Raw genomic sequence first — 11,728 nt, 5'->3', positions numbered from 1 at the left:
CTGTTCTGGGGTCACCAGGATACCCACTGCTGGCAGTGCCATGGGCTCCATAGGCTGCTCCTGTCTCCTGGGTTTGACATGAAGTGCCAAAGAATGGGTGGGTTGGATTCTTTTTGCATGGCTCCATTCAGTACTGACTGAAAGGTGTGGGAGAGGAAGGAAGATTTAGCAAAAGACCTGGAGAGCTGTAATGACTTTTAGGAACATTAAACTTTTTAGGACAGCCTTTAACAGGGAGTTATTTTTGATCTCACAGGAGCAGCAGTGTCTGGTTTCAGAGTTTGCCATTCTGCACTCCTTATGTAAGATTGGAAACATCAGCACCAAGGCAGTCCAGTGGAAAGCTCTGTTTTGCCTCAGTTTGTTTCAGTCAGCGAGACCTAAGTTCATATCTCCTCCCACAGTCTCAGGTAGGTGTCCACCTTCTCCAGCTGCTCCTTAATATGCCACTAGAGAAATTTAAGAGCAAATAACCTTCAAAGACACTTGTGATGTTCCTGCCTGCATCAGGAGCTCTTATAGTCAGCTGAGAGGTTCACAGACTCTCTGAGACATTTTTAGACCCTTTTTCCTCTCCCAGCTCTCTTGCTCATTGATTTGGTGTTTTATGTGACTGTATTTACAAGCACCTGACTCAGAGCTCCTTTTATTCATCACCAGGAACTCCACCAGAAGAGCTACATCAGAGCTCGGCAGTGGTGTTATTTATTCTGGCTTCTCTCAGGGTGACTTTCTGGGTGGGTTTTTTTGGTTTTGATTTTCTGCTATTCAATTGTTGGACTCTTTTCTCAATTTGTTCTTCTGGATCTACTGAAGAAATATGAGTGCTATATATCATGGGGCTTGGGCCCTCTTGCACTAATTAACTTGTAACTTCATCTTCAGTTTTGCTAAATTTGGTGCTTATTTTACTGTAAACACCCATTTGTTCCACAGGGTAGCAGAGCTCTCTGAACATCTGGGAATCATCATGTGTCATGAATGACATGATGTATCCTCACTGTTAGAGCAGCACAATGCTAGATCTGATGGATGGAAGAAATGTGTCAGGGGGAAGATTAATACACACTTGGTTTGTGACTTGTGACTCACTGGGTAAACTTTGTTCTCTCTTTGATGGTACAGATCCAAGATCTGAGTTTTCCTCTCCCATTTTGGTCCTGGTTTATAACATAGGCGCTTGCACTAATGAGGCTGGAGCTTTTGCTATCTGGATCAGAACCCTTCACATCTGCCTGGACCAGCAGGTCTAAACAAATAATAAAGGTCCTCTATTTGTATGGCACAGTTGGCTCTCTCCTGGAGATGGTCTGCTACCCTCAGGCTGGATAACCAGTGAGAATTTGGTAATATTCTGTCCTTGCTGTGCCTTTGGAAGTGCACATGGTACAATATCCTCTCGGAATGTCTTCTGGATTAAAGTCAAACCCGTCTTAACAAAACAAAACTATCAGTATTTGATTTCCTCATTAAAATTTCATACTGTAATCTCTGTAAAATATCTGTTTGTTTGTCAACCCTGCATTCCCATGCTGCAGCAACACTGTGGAAAGGTCCCTGGGAAGCAGCAGGATGGTATGTTAAGGGGAAGGTTGGAACTTCACATCCTAGCACATGTATGGATACAGGTGGTATTGTAAGAAGTGTATTTTTACAAGCATAATTTATACTGTAGGAAACAAAATACACAATTTCCAAGTGAAGAAGCACTTCAGACTCACCAGGCCTAGGCAGGTGTTTTTGCTGTGATCACTGATTGCTTGTCAATTGTACCATAAAACGGATTTATGGCACCTCCTACAAGAGCTATTCCCATGTATGGCCTTGGGAGAAAAACAGCCTGGAAGACTTGTGCTTCCATTGGCTGTCCTCTGCCCAGGACACCATGGGTCCAAAGAGAAAAGGAACTTCGTTCTTTTTCTGGCTAGCAAAAAGATATCAAGCTCCAAGTAGATCTTGTGGGGAAATAGATAAGGTAGTCAGGGAGAACCTACAAGGAGGGCTGGAAAAAAAGAGGTTCAGAGAAAGGCCTGGAATTCCAGCAGTTTGTCCCCAGACTGGCTTGAGCAAGGGCTCCAGTCTGGCCAGAGGCAGCACCAGCAGCAATGAGACAAGTCAGTGCTGGGTCCCTGTACCTTTTATACAGAACAGAAATTAGGGACTGAGACACAATGCAAGGGCTGTGCAGGCCTCTCCAGGTGCAGAATTCATAAATTTCCTAGATAGAAGCTCTGAGAATCCGAAAATTACTGTCTTCAGTTATATTCTTGCTGCGGTTTTTTATTTCTTCTTTTTTTTTTCCCCTTTTGTATCTTTTACCTGCTTTGATTTAATTTTTTAAAAGCAGATTTCCATTTCTAGAAGTTGCGTTTGCTCCACTTTCAGCATGCTGTCTGACTGTTCATTATTACATATTTGGTGAGCAGGGAAAAAAATGGAGAAATTATTAGAGGCTGCTCAGAGCTGGGGCTGTTGTGATGGTCACTAGAAGGGAAATGTGGCATTTTGTCCATGAAGTTTGTCAGAATGAGGCCAGAGACAAGCGAGCAATAATGACGCTCTTGAAACCAGTCTGCAGGTGCAGAGTGGTAAAATAAATAGGCAGGTGCAGAGAGTGAGTTTTTAATCAGAGTCTTGGCAGGGATCTGGCTCAGGGGCTGCCCTGTTTGGCTTCTGTGCAATTTTTCTGAGGAAATTCAGTGGCAAAGGACTCTCATGCAAACTGCAGCTCGTGCTTGTGCACCACAGAAGCTTTGGGAGGCGTTCCTATTTTCTTTTCAAAGCACTATCCTCTTGGAAAACTGATGGCTTGTTCCTTGTAGCAGGAATAAATGAGCATGACTCTGTGTACTTCTGAGGATAGCTGGCTGTGATCTATAGATGAATGTTCATGTCAGCATTCTCCAGAAATACTGCAACTTGAAAAAACACGTTTTCAGAGAAATTTGCTTTAGCAAGAGTTGTGATTTATTTTGGGCTCCTTACCAGGAAATATTTGAGCAGGTGAATCATAGAATCACAGAACGGTTTGCATTGGAAGGGACCTTAAAGATCATCCAGTTCCAGTCTCCTGCCATGGGCAGGGACACCTTCCACTGTCCCAGGTTGCTCCAAGCCCTGTCCGACTTGGCCTTGGACACTTCCAGGGATGGGGCAGCCACAGCTTCTCTGCGCAACCTGTGCCAGGGCCTCAGCACCCTTACAGGGAAGAATTTCTTTGTAGTATCCTATTTAAACCTGCCTCCTTTCAGTGTGAAGCCATTTTCCCCTTGTTCTGTCACTCCAGGCCCTTGTAAAATGTTTCTCTCCATCTTTCTTGTAGACTCCCTTCTACAGGTACTGGAAGGCTGCAATTGGATCAGTAACCTTCATGTTTCATTCAAGGATTATACAAAGTCCTAGCCAGCCTTGGAAATAATTGGAAAAAAATTCAATTTCAACATCACCAAATTCAGTGTTTTGTGTAACAAGTGCATACCAAATGAGGACAAAAAGTAAAAATACTGGTATCTTCTGTGCTCTGGGAAAAGTGAAGGGGAAATAAGTAGACAACAAGAAAAGATTGTGTCGTATCATGGGAGGTACAGGGAAGAAAAGCATACAACTAATCCAGAACTGCATTTTCTGCAAGGCATCTTAGTGTCTGAGGATGCACCTCTGATTCCTGAAGCGAAACAGCCTGTACTTCCTCCTGACCTCCCCAGAAGAGCTGTCCCACCACTTCCAGTCTTTCGTCTCAAGAATGTTAACCCTCTCTCTCCTCTCTCACCTTCCTGCTTTCACTCTGGGTAAAATTCCAGTGTCAAACACAGAAAAATTTACTTTGAACCCAGGGCAATGAGGAAATGAAGATTAGCTCAAGTCATAAGCTTCCTTGACAAAAATCAGACCATACTGGAAAAAGCTGTGCCTATAGCTTGTGTGTTGGGCCAAAACTAACCATCCCAGCTCCTGGCTGAATTTCACTGACCACAGTCCAGACCTGGTGGCTGTGGTGAGCTTTCAGACAATAACTACTTTTAGCTATTACCAATCACAGAAATGTAATTGGTGACTGCTCATTTTAAGACAACTGCAAGTCACCTGTTGGCAGTTTGTAAGGAGAAACATGGTGAATTGCCCTATTCCTTTATTCAGCCCAATCTCCGCAGCCCTTCACAGTCGGCTGCCTTCAAACACCAAGCCTGGAGCCTCTGCTGCCACAGCAAGTTGTGTTTCTTGACCTGAAGGGCCAGAGGCAGGGCCTGCCAAGGTCAATGTGCAAAAACTTGTCGTGCATGCACCACTGTCACAAGCCCCTCTCTGGATCCTCTCCCTTTCCATCAGTTTTTTTCATGATTCCACAAGTTCTTGCTAGTGAAACTTCATAGTTCAGCTGTTCACAACTCCCTAAATATTGACTCAATACACTGCCTGGTGACCTGACTACTGTAGGGCTTTTAAACCAGATGTTTTCCCTCTATCCCTCACTTGTGAGCATTCTCAGCATCTTCCAAAGATGGATGTCATGATTGTTTGTGTGTCCTATAATTTTCACTCATCCAAGGGCTGATGCTGTTTCTTGCCATGGTGATTGTCTCAGGTAGAACCCCCCAGCTTGCTGTGAAGCAGCACCTGGTCCCAAAGCTTTCCCAGTGGCTACAAGACTGTCTTAGCTGGCAACCTGTCAGGAACTGGGGCGTGAACTCTCTCTGGGCTCCATTTAGCTTTGAGCAGGGTGTGCTGCAAGCTGGGGCAGACCTAGCGTGGGTATCTGATCGACACAGATCATCTGGAGCTCTCCACCCATCCATGTGGGCACAGAGCTCACCGCATGCCGCGCATGGGGGATTCTTGGAGCTGCTGTGGATCGGCCTCAGCAGCGGGGAGTTCAGACCCCCTACATCTTTAAGCCCAAAGGGCACTGCAGGAATATTCTGTGTGGTCTTGCCACTACGACATTATTTGTACGGGTTGTTCTTGTCCTGCTGGCTTGTTTGCAGGAAGAGCTGTGTGGTCTTCGAAGTGCTCTTTGAAGTTCATGCAGAGTCACGAGGACACAGCTAAGATGAGCTCAGAAAGGCTGATCTCAGGTGAAACCAGAACATTCGGGAGTACAACTGATCTTGGTGCTTGCTGCACGTACTGTGCACAAAAGAAAGAAAGTAGGTGATAAATTACAGCCATGCCAGAGAAGTGATGCATAAAACATTTGAGATTAAAATTCTGTTAGGAAGCACCTCCTTGAGGCAGAGTAGTAAAAGCTTGGAGTACCTACACCTGAACTGTACCAGGTTTGTGTGTGCTTGCTGTGCAAGGTTAAGCAGAGGAGTGTGAATATTCAGCAAAACTGGAATTCACAGTCTTTGACTCGTTTTCATTTCTCCACATTCAGCAAGTTGGGCTGTAATATACATTTTGAGATCCCTATACTGCCCTGGAATTTATGGCATCTCCTAGGAAAGTCACTCATCTTCACGTCTCAGTATTTTATATTACATGAGGATGTCAGCACCACAGTGGGCCCAAAATTCAAAGGTTTTTGCATTAAGGTTATGGGAGCTACAGAAATGCAAAATACTTCTTGCTGTATTATTTTTCTGTTGCTGTGAACGTGACCATCAGTTGTATCAGTACCCAATTTAAGTATCTAGTGAATGATAATCCCTCTCCCAAAAACAACTTCGGGTAGGACCAACTTGTGGTGGGTTCTCAACTTGGCTCTCAAGGCCACATTGGACAGGGTTTGGAGCAACCTGGTCTAGTGGAAGGTGTCCCTGCCCATGGCAGGGGGATTGGAACTGGATGGTCTTTGAGGTCCTCTCCAATCCAAACTGTTCTATGATTCTTATGAATTATCTCCACTGCTCTATCCTGATGCTATATCATTCCTTATAACCCCATTACATTAAAGAGTTGTTTGGAAAACTTAGGGGAAGTGAAATTGGGATGTCTGAAGAAAAGGGGAAAGCTATTTTATAGCAGGGTTTGATGATAGCAGCAGAAAGAAAGACACTGTGTTCCAAGAATAATGTTGTAAGGATGCTGGTCCAGTGATTTTGGGCAGAGGAACACTTGAAGGGATGATGATAAATTGGGATTTGGCAACTTTCTGCAGACAAGCAAAAGGAAAGAGAAAAGTTAACAATGGCTCCTGAACTTTGCTGGTGTGCAACTTGGTTACAAACAAAGGAAAAATCCCTCCTATAGCTATTCAGTGTAGGTTTGGGAGGGCTACTTGAAAATACACAACTTAGACTCTGTGAAATTTCTGATCAGTGTTTTTGAGTATAATGGGAGAGTCTATGGAATATGGCCCTTCCTATGAATGTGACTGTGCAACATTTTCCCCATTCCTGCTCTTGTCTAAATTGCCTGCTTACCCTCTCTCTGAAGGCTGCCTCTCCTGCCACACCATACAGAGCACAAGTGTGGAAAGTCCTTTGTTTTCTTCATAAGTGCAAAGTGAAAGCTTCTAGTATAGACTGCTTTGTAAGGCAGCTCCAAGAAATGACAGCAAGTATTAATAAAGCTTGCTTAATTGATATTAGCATAAATGTAAAGCCAAGTAATATTATCAGTACCAGTTCTGGAACAGTTCCATTGCATGCTCTTCACATCTCTGTTAATCTGTTTCAGGTGACCTCAGGAGACTGCTCAGGGGGAATCCAGGGACGAGAAATTCAATGGTTGCAGTTTTATAGTCTTTATCAGACCATCAAGGCTGTAATCAAAAGATAAGAGCTATCATCTGTCACCTCAATCAAGTTTCAAGAGAAAATCATTGCAAGAGAGCCTCTGGTAAGTCTGTGAATTAATTCAGATTTGGGGAATGTTACATAATTTGTGTTAACACCCGCAAGCTCCAGTCACGGATCAGGAATTTTCTGTGATAGATACTCTAAGAAGACAAAATGAAAATAAAGTTGGTTGATTTTTTTTTCCCAAAAACAAACTAATCAACCAATCCAAAAAGGTGGTGTGTTATCTAAACTGTTTCTCATGAGTTTGTGACTACTGTAAGCTCATATGATGTGCAGAGTCAATCTCATTTTTACAGGGCTCTGAAAATTTGGATAATGCCAGGTTTTCCTGTGGAACAGAAGTCTTGAAGAGTGTACTTGTCAGTGTGTATCTAGGTGGTCTGATTAGGAGGGGAATGGTCATTGGGACTAGGGATGATTGGTCATTAAGAATGTTGGTCTTTACACCCCTTTCCTGACAACCGGTGCTGTTACAGGACAAATACTCATTGTGCAACGCGTAATCTGCAGATTTAATGCCTTCTCACCTGTTTATCTAATTTAGTGGGAAGAGGTTGGAAGGGTATTAGGAAGAGGAGTACTGTTGGGTTTCCATGGATTTTGCAACCTGTTAATGTTTTACTGGAGCACTTTTGGAAATCCAGTCCTTCCTCAGCTGCAGAGTTCAGAGATGAGCTGCTGTGCTCTATCCCTGGTTGTCTAAAACAGAGCTAGTTCAGATTTTGGCCAGCAAGAGCAGAGAGGGGAAGGGCTGTTCACAGGATCAGTCCTGCCCAAGGGTTCTCTGTGCCTGTGTACTCCATCCCTGTATGAACCATCCGAGGCGGATCTCTCCAGTCGGAACTGGCCACGTGGACAGCGAGGCTGCTGTGGGAGTGTCACTGTGCACTCAGCTGGGTATCACACATCTGCTCAAGGTCCTCAGCTTTACTTCTCTTTCACTCAGTTTGGGACTTCAGAAGCACGGAGCCAGAATTAAGCCTAGGACTGTCTTTGTTCCATGAGGCTGCCCCAGCTGGAACCTGTTGCTGGCTGACACAGTCAGCTCTTATATTGACACTGTTATATCCTTTGGCATATTACACTGCGTTTACATCTTTTAATTCACCCCAGCAGACACATGGCTTAGTTTAAGCACCATGTGCAAGAGCTTTCATTAAAACCATTACAGGACACCAGATGGGGATGCAGAATTGACGGCAACAGGGCTGCTTGCTACCATATTGGATTTAGGAAATATTCCCGAGTGCTTAACCCTTCTCACCACTCTGCTTTCCTGCTTTGTGGTGACACAAACACTTCTGGGTTGGAGTTACAGCTCTATGAACCAGCTGTCTTTTTTTTTTTTTTTTTTTTTTTTGCCAAGTGTAGTGAAACATATCAGAATTTGCTCATCTGAGTTTTCCAGGTCACATAATTTCTGAATTACATGTTATGGCAAATAGGATTTCGGTGGGAGTGTTTGATAATAAAGAAATGTCAAAAGAAATGGAACAAAGAGGTTGATTTTTAAGTTTTACCTTTAAATAAGTGAGAAAGAAAGGCATTGATGAGATTTTTCAGTAAATTAAGAGACAAGACTCATTAAAGAAACAGCATCACCGAGGTGTTCTCATGACTACCAACATCTTAACTGCACTGGAGTCTAGAGAAAGTACTGGTGGTCTTAAATAGATAAATGACAGAGAGATATGTTTCAAGAGGAAGTAGAGTAGTAGATCTGGTAAATCTTGGCCTATTTGATTTAGGTGTTTAACTGAGATGGATTAAAAAATCTCTGATCTGTAGAGCTTGGACTGGAAGTTTTGTGAACTAAATGCTCATGTTAGCTGTTCCTCCTGCCACAGCAGTTACTGAAAGAGTGTCAAAGTATTTGTGATGGTAGTTGTGGGTTTTTTTTTAATCTATGAGTCTGCCAAAGTAAATTTCTTTCTGATATCAGTCTTTCCTGCAGGTAAAAACACAATACTTTGCTTCAATATAATCAAAAGATTATATGTAATGTGATTTTTTGAAATTATTATTATATCAAAGATGACTTAAATTTTGAGAGGTTTCCAGAAGGGTTAAGTAATCAAAAAAGAAACTAAGGAGCAGTTGAGACTATGAATATTAGCTTATTTTTTAACATTTTTTCTAATTGAAAAAAATACTGTGTTTTGGTTCAACAGCTGAGACTCCCAAATCTGTTCTAGCCCAAAGATAGCACAGCTATAGCTTCCTGTAGCTATAAATATTTGCTTCTGATTTTCTGATAACATCATAATTAAATGCCTCATTGCATGTAATTTTAGTTTATCTGTCTAATTGTTGGATAATACAACCACTTATGTTGAATTTTGCAAATTCTATCTAAGAAGATAAAAATTAAGTCTTTCTATTTAATATCCCTGTCACAGACAAAATTTGACTGGAACTGGAATTCTGTGACTTTTTTTTAGCTGAAATTCTCCTCTGGGAACAGGGATGACATTCCTAAAATGAAAATATGTTTTGTTGTTGGTATGACTGAAAAGTAATTAATTTTTAATCCTGTGAACATTAAACTCTATTTAACAATAGATATTGGGGACACGCTGTGTCTTAAGTCAGCTTGAAAATCTGGTCAGTTCATTCTTTCCTGTTTGTGTGGTTCACTGGCTCGTCTGAGCCCTGCCGATTCATGTGATACCTACCATGGGAGGCAAAGCACTCTGGAGTCCAGACTGGTAGGAAGAGGAATATTTAAATTTAATAAATCAATGGACTTTTGGTTGAGCTTAAAAGGAAAATCTGTAGCACATTTCTGAATTACAATTCTGAACAATGTGACTTTGGCCAAAGACAAATCTTCAGCTCCAGTGCTCACCTATCTTGCCAACCAGACTGTTTTGAGTGATTTTATAGCTCTAGATGCTCTGTCCTTGCTACTTTATCTGGAATTCCTGTCTTCAGCCTAGCGCTGGCAGTGTGAGCGGGGAGTCCCAGCTGCTCTCTCGGCAGGAGCACATCAGCGGAGCTGTGCACGCACCGGAGCGAGCGCTGTAAACACACAGCCTAGCACGCAAGCCTTCCCTCCCGGTGAACTTTGCCATTTGCTAATTTATCCCTGCTCTAAGTTTTCTCTTGTGTTTGCCTTTTTCTATAATTTCTTCCTGTAAAGCCTGTGTGGGCTGGCTTCTAGTTCCTGTGCAGTGCGATCTTCTAATCCAGCAGTTTCACCTCCGGCTTTGGACATAAATCAGCAGGGAACTCTCCCAGGTTCCTTGCGCCCTGTTCAGGGAAGGAGGGAGGAATAATGCAGATACTGAGCTAATGCTATCAAGCTGCCTAAAGCAGGAGAAGAGATTGATAAGAGAAAGCATTGTATTTATAGTTTCTGGCATATAGCATAGCACAAGTCCTATTTAAATTCTTCAGAAATTAGGATCAGATGACTTAGGAACTTCTGGCATATTTGAATCTTAAGTGATTACAGACAGTTTTGCTCAGACTTTGCTTCAGTTGTTATATGTGCTACTTATTCTTCATTTAGAACAGGTTGGGAAAGTTTACAGATTCTTGGGAGAATGGAAAAAATCCCGCTCACACTAAGGCTGAATGGCAACAGGGACACAGATCCTCCCTGAGGTGCTACCTACATGGTACCCTTTCTTGTGTGTGTGTGTCTGTGTAAATGTGTGCAGAGGGATTTAACTGGCTGGTGTTCAGTGTGATGTTGCCTTTATTTTCCAAATATTAATTCTGACCTCGCTGCCACCACATATGATGTGGGCGTCGTAGATATCTGCTCGGGTAAAGGGTCAACTGCAAATTAACATAGTTTTTGTCTTCAGCAATATGAAGCACCAGAATGGATACTTTTATGAAGAGTAGAGAAAATGAAAAATGTAAAAAAGCCTTTACTTGTAGAAAATGTAAGGCAATGTTGTCATTGGCGCGCCAGGCAAAGCACGCTACAAAGGTGCCCTGGGATGGCTGTCAATGGGTAAATCATTGCCTGGGCACAGAGTAGAGGGCAGCAGGTGCCAGTGCTGGGGGAAAGGTGTTTTTCTGCTCAGACCCAACTGTACTGCCATGAATGTGATGCAGTGGTTGGGCTCACTTGCTCCCCTGAAATGAGACCAGCTCAGGTATTTCCTCCTTTTTTTTTTTTTTGGTTTGTATTGCTTCATTGTAGCTGAGAGCTGAGGCCCAGCCTGCTTTCCCAGGGGCTCTCAACAATTCCATGTGCTCTTCCAGCCCTCTGTGCTACCATAGCAGCTCTTGTGGAATACAAGGATGCACAGGATGCACAAAGCCCTGGGCAGCTGGACCTACCTGGGAGCTGCCCAGAGTCTGTGGAGTCCAGCCCAGCCCCTGCCCTGCCTGTGCTATGGGACAGCCCAAGCTGTTCTCCTCCAAGCACCCACATGTGCATGCAGAAGCAGCCTGGCTCAGACCAAGCTCCTGCCAGGGCTTCCTGGCAAACCCCACCATGCTCCAGCTGCAGTTGGCGCGGCAGCTTGTCCTGCAGCCTGCCAGCAAGCGGGCAGTCCAAATGGCTGGGAGCACTCCCGGAGCCTCAGCAGCTGGGGAGAGAGCGGCTTGGGATCACACACGGCTCTGCGAGCACTTGGGCAGGGACCACCCGCCTCCAGGTAGGGCAGGGGAGCCTCCCGAGCCACCCACCCCATGGCCTCACTGGTCCCCCACACTTTCCAGCCCCAGCTTTGGCAAAGGCTGCTCCTGGGCCTGTTCCTTGCGGTTTTGGGTTGGGTCATCTGCAGAAGGAGCAGAGCTTTTCAGTCTCCCTGAGGTCTTTTGAGTCCTAAGGGACTAATAACTCATTGGGATGGTTGGAGCTTGACAGGGACCTGGAGGTTAATTGCTGTAATTCCCTGGCAGTATCTTTCACCCTTGGGGCAGGACAAGTAGGAGTTTCTCCCACAGCAGGAGTCAGAATTCTTCTACGGGAAACACCCAGGCCAAGAGGCCTCTCTCCAACCTAGTTCTTTTACAGCAAC

At 43.9% G+C, this 11,728-nt stretch overlaps 1 long non-coding RNA gene across 4 annotated transcripts in view; it reads left to right on the top strand.

Annotated features, from left to right (window-relative positions):
• The first annotated feature begins 264 nt into the window (after window positions 1–264).
• The window catches only part of LOC109145106, a 158,174-nt gene continuing 146,710 nt past the window's right edge, over window positions 265–11,728 (top strand). For all 4 annotated transcript variants that reach the window (XR_005604142.1, XR_005604144.1, XR_005604143.1 and 1 more), the window contains exons 1-2: window positions 265–410; window positions 6,619–6,780. This is a non-coding gene — a long non-coding RNA (uncharacterized LOC109145106). The remainder of the gene's footprint in view (window positions 411–6,618; window positions 6,781–11,728) is intronic.

Source organism: Corvus cornix, chromosome 3 (genome assembly GCF_000738735.6).
Source record: "Corvus cornix cornix isolate S_Up_H32 chromosome 3, ASM73873v5, whole genome shotgun sequence".
Taxonomy (NCBI): domain Eukaryota; kingdom Metazoa; phylum Chordata; class Aves; order Passeriformes; family Corvidae; genus Corvus; species Corvus cornix.
The sequence above is the reverse complement of the archived record's forward strand: the minus strand, read 5'-3'. Positions and strand labels throughout refer to the sequence as shown.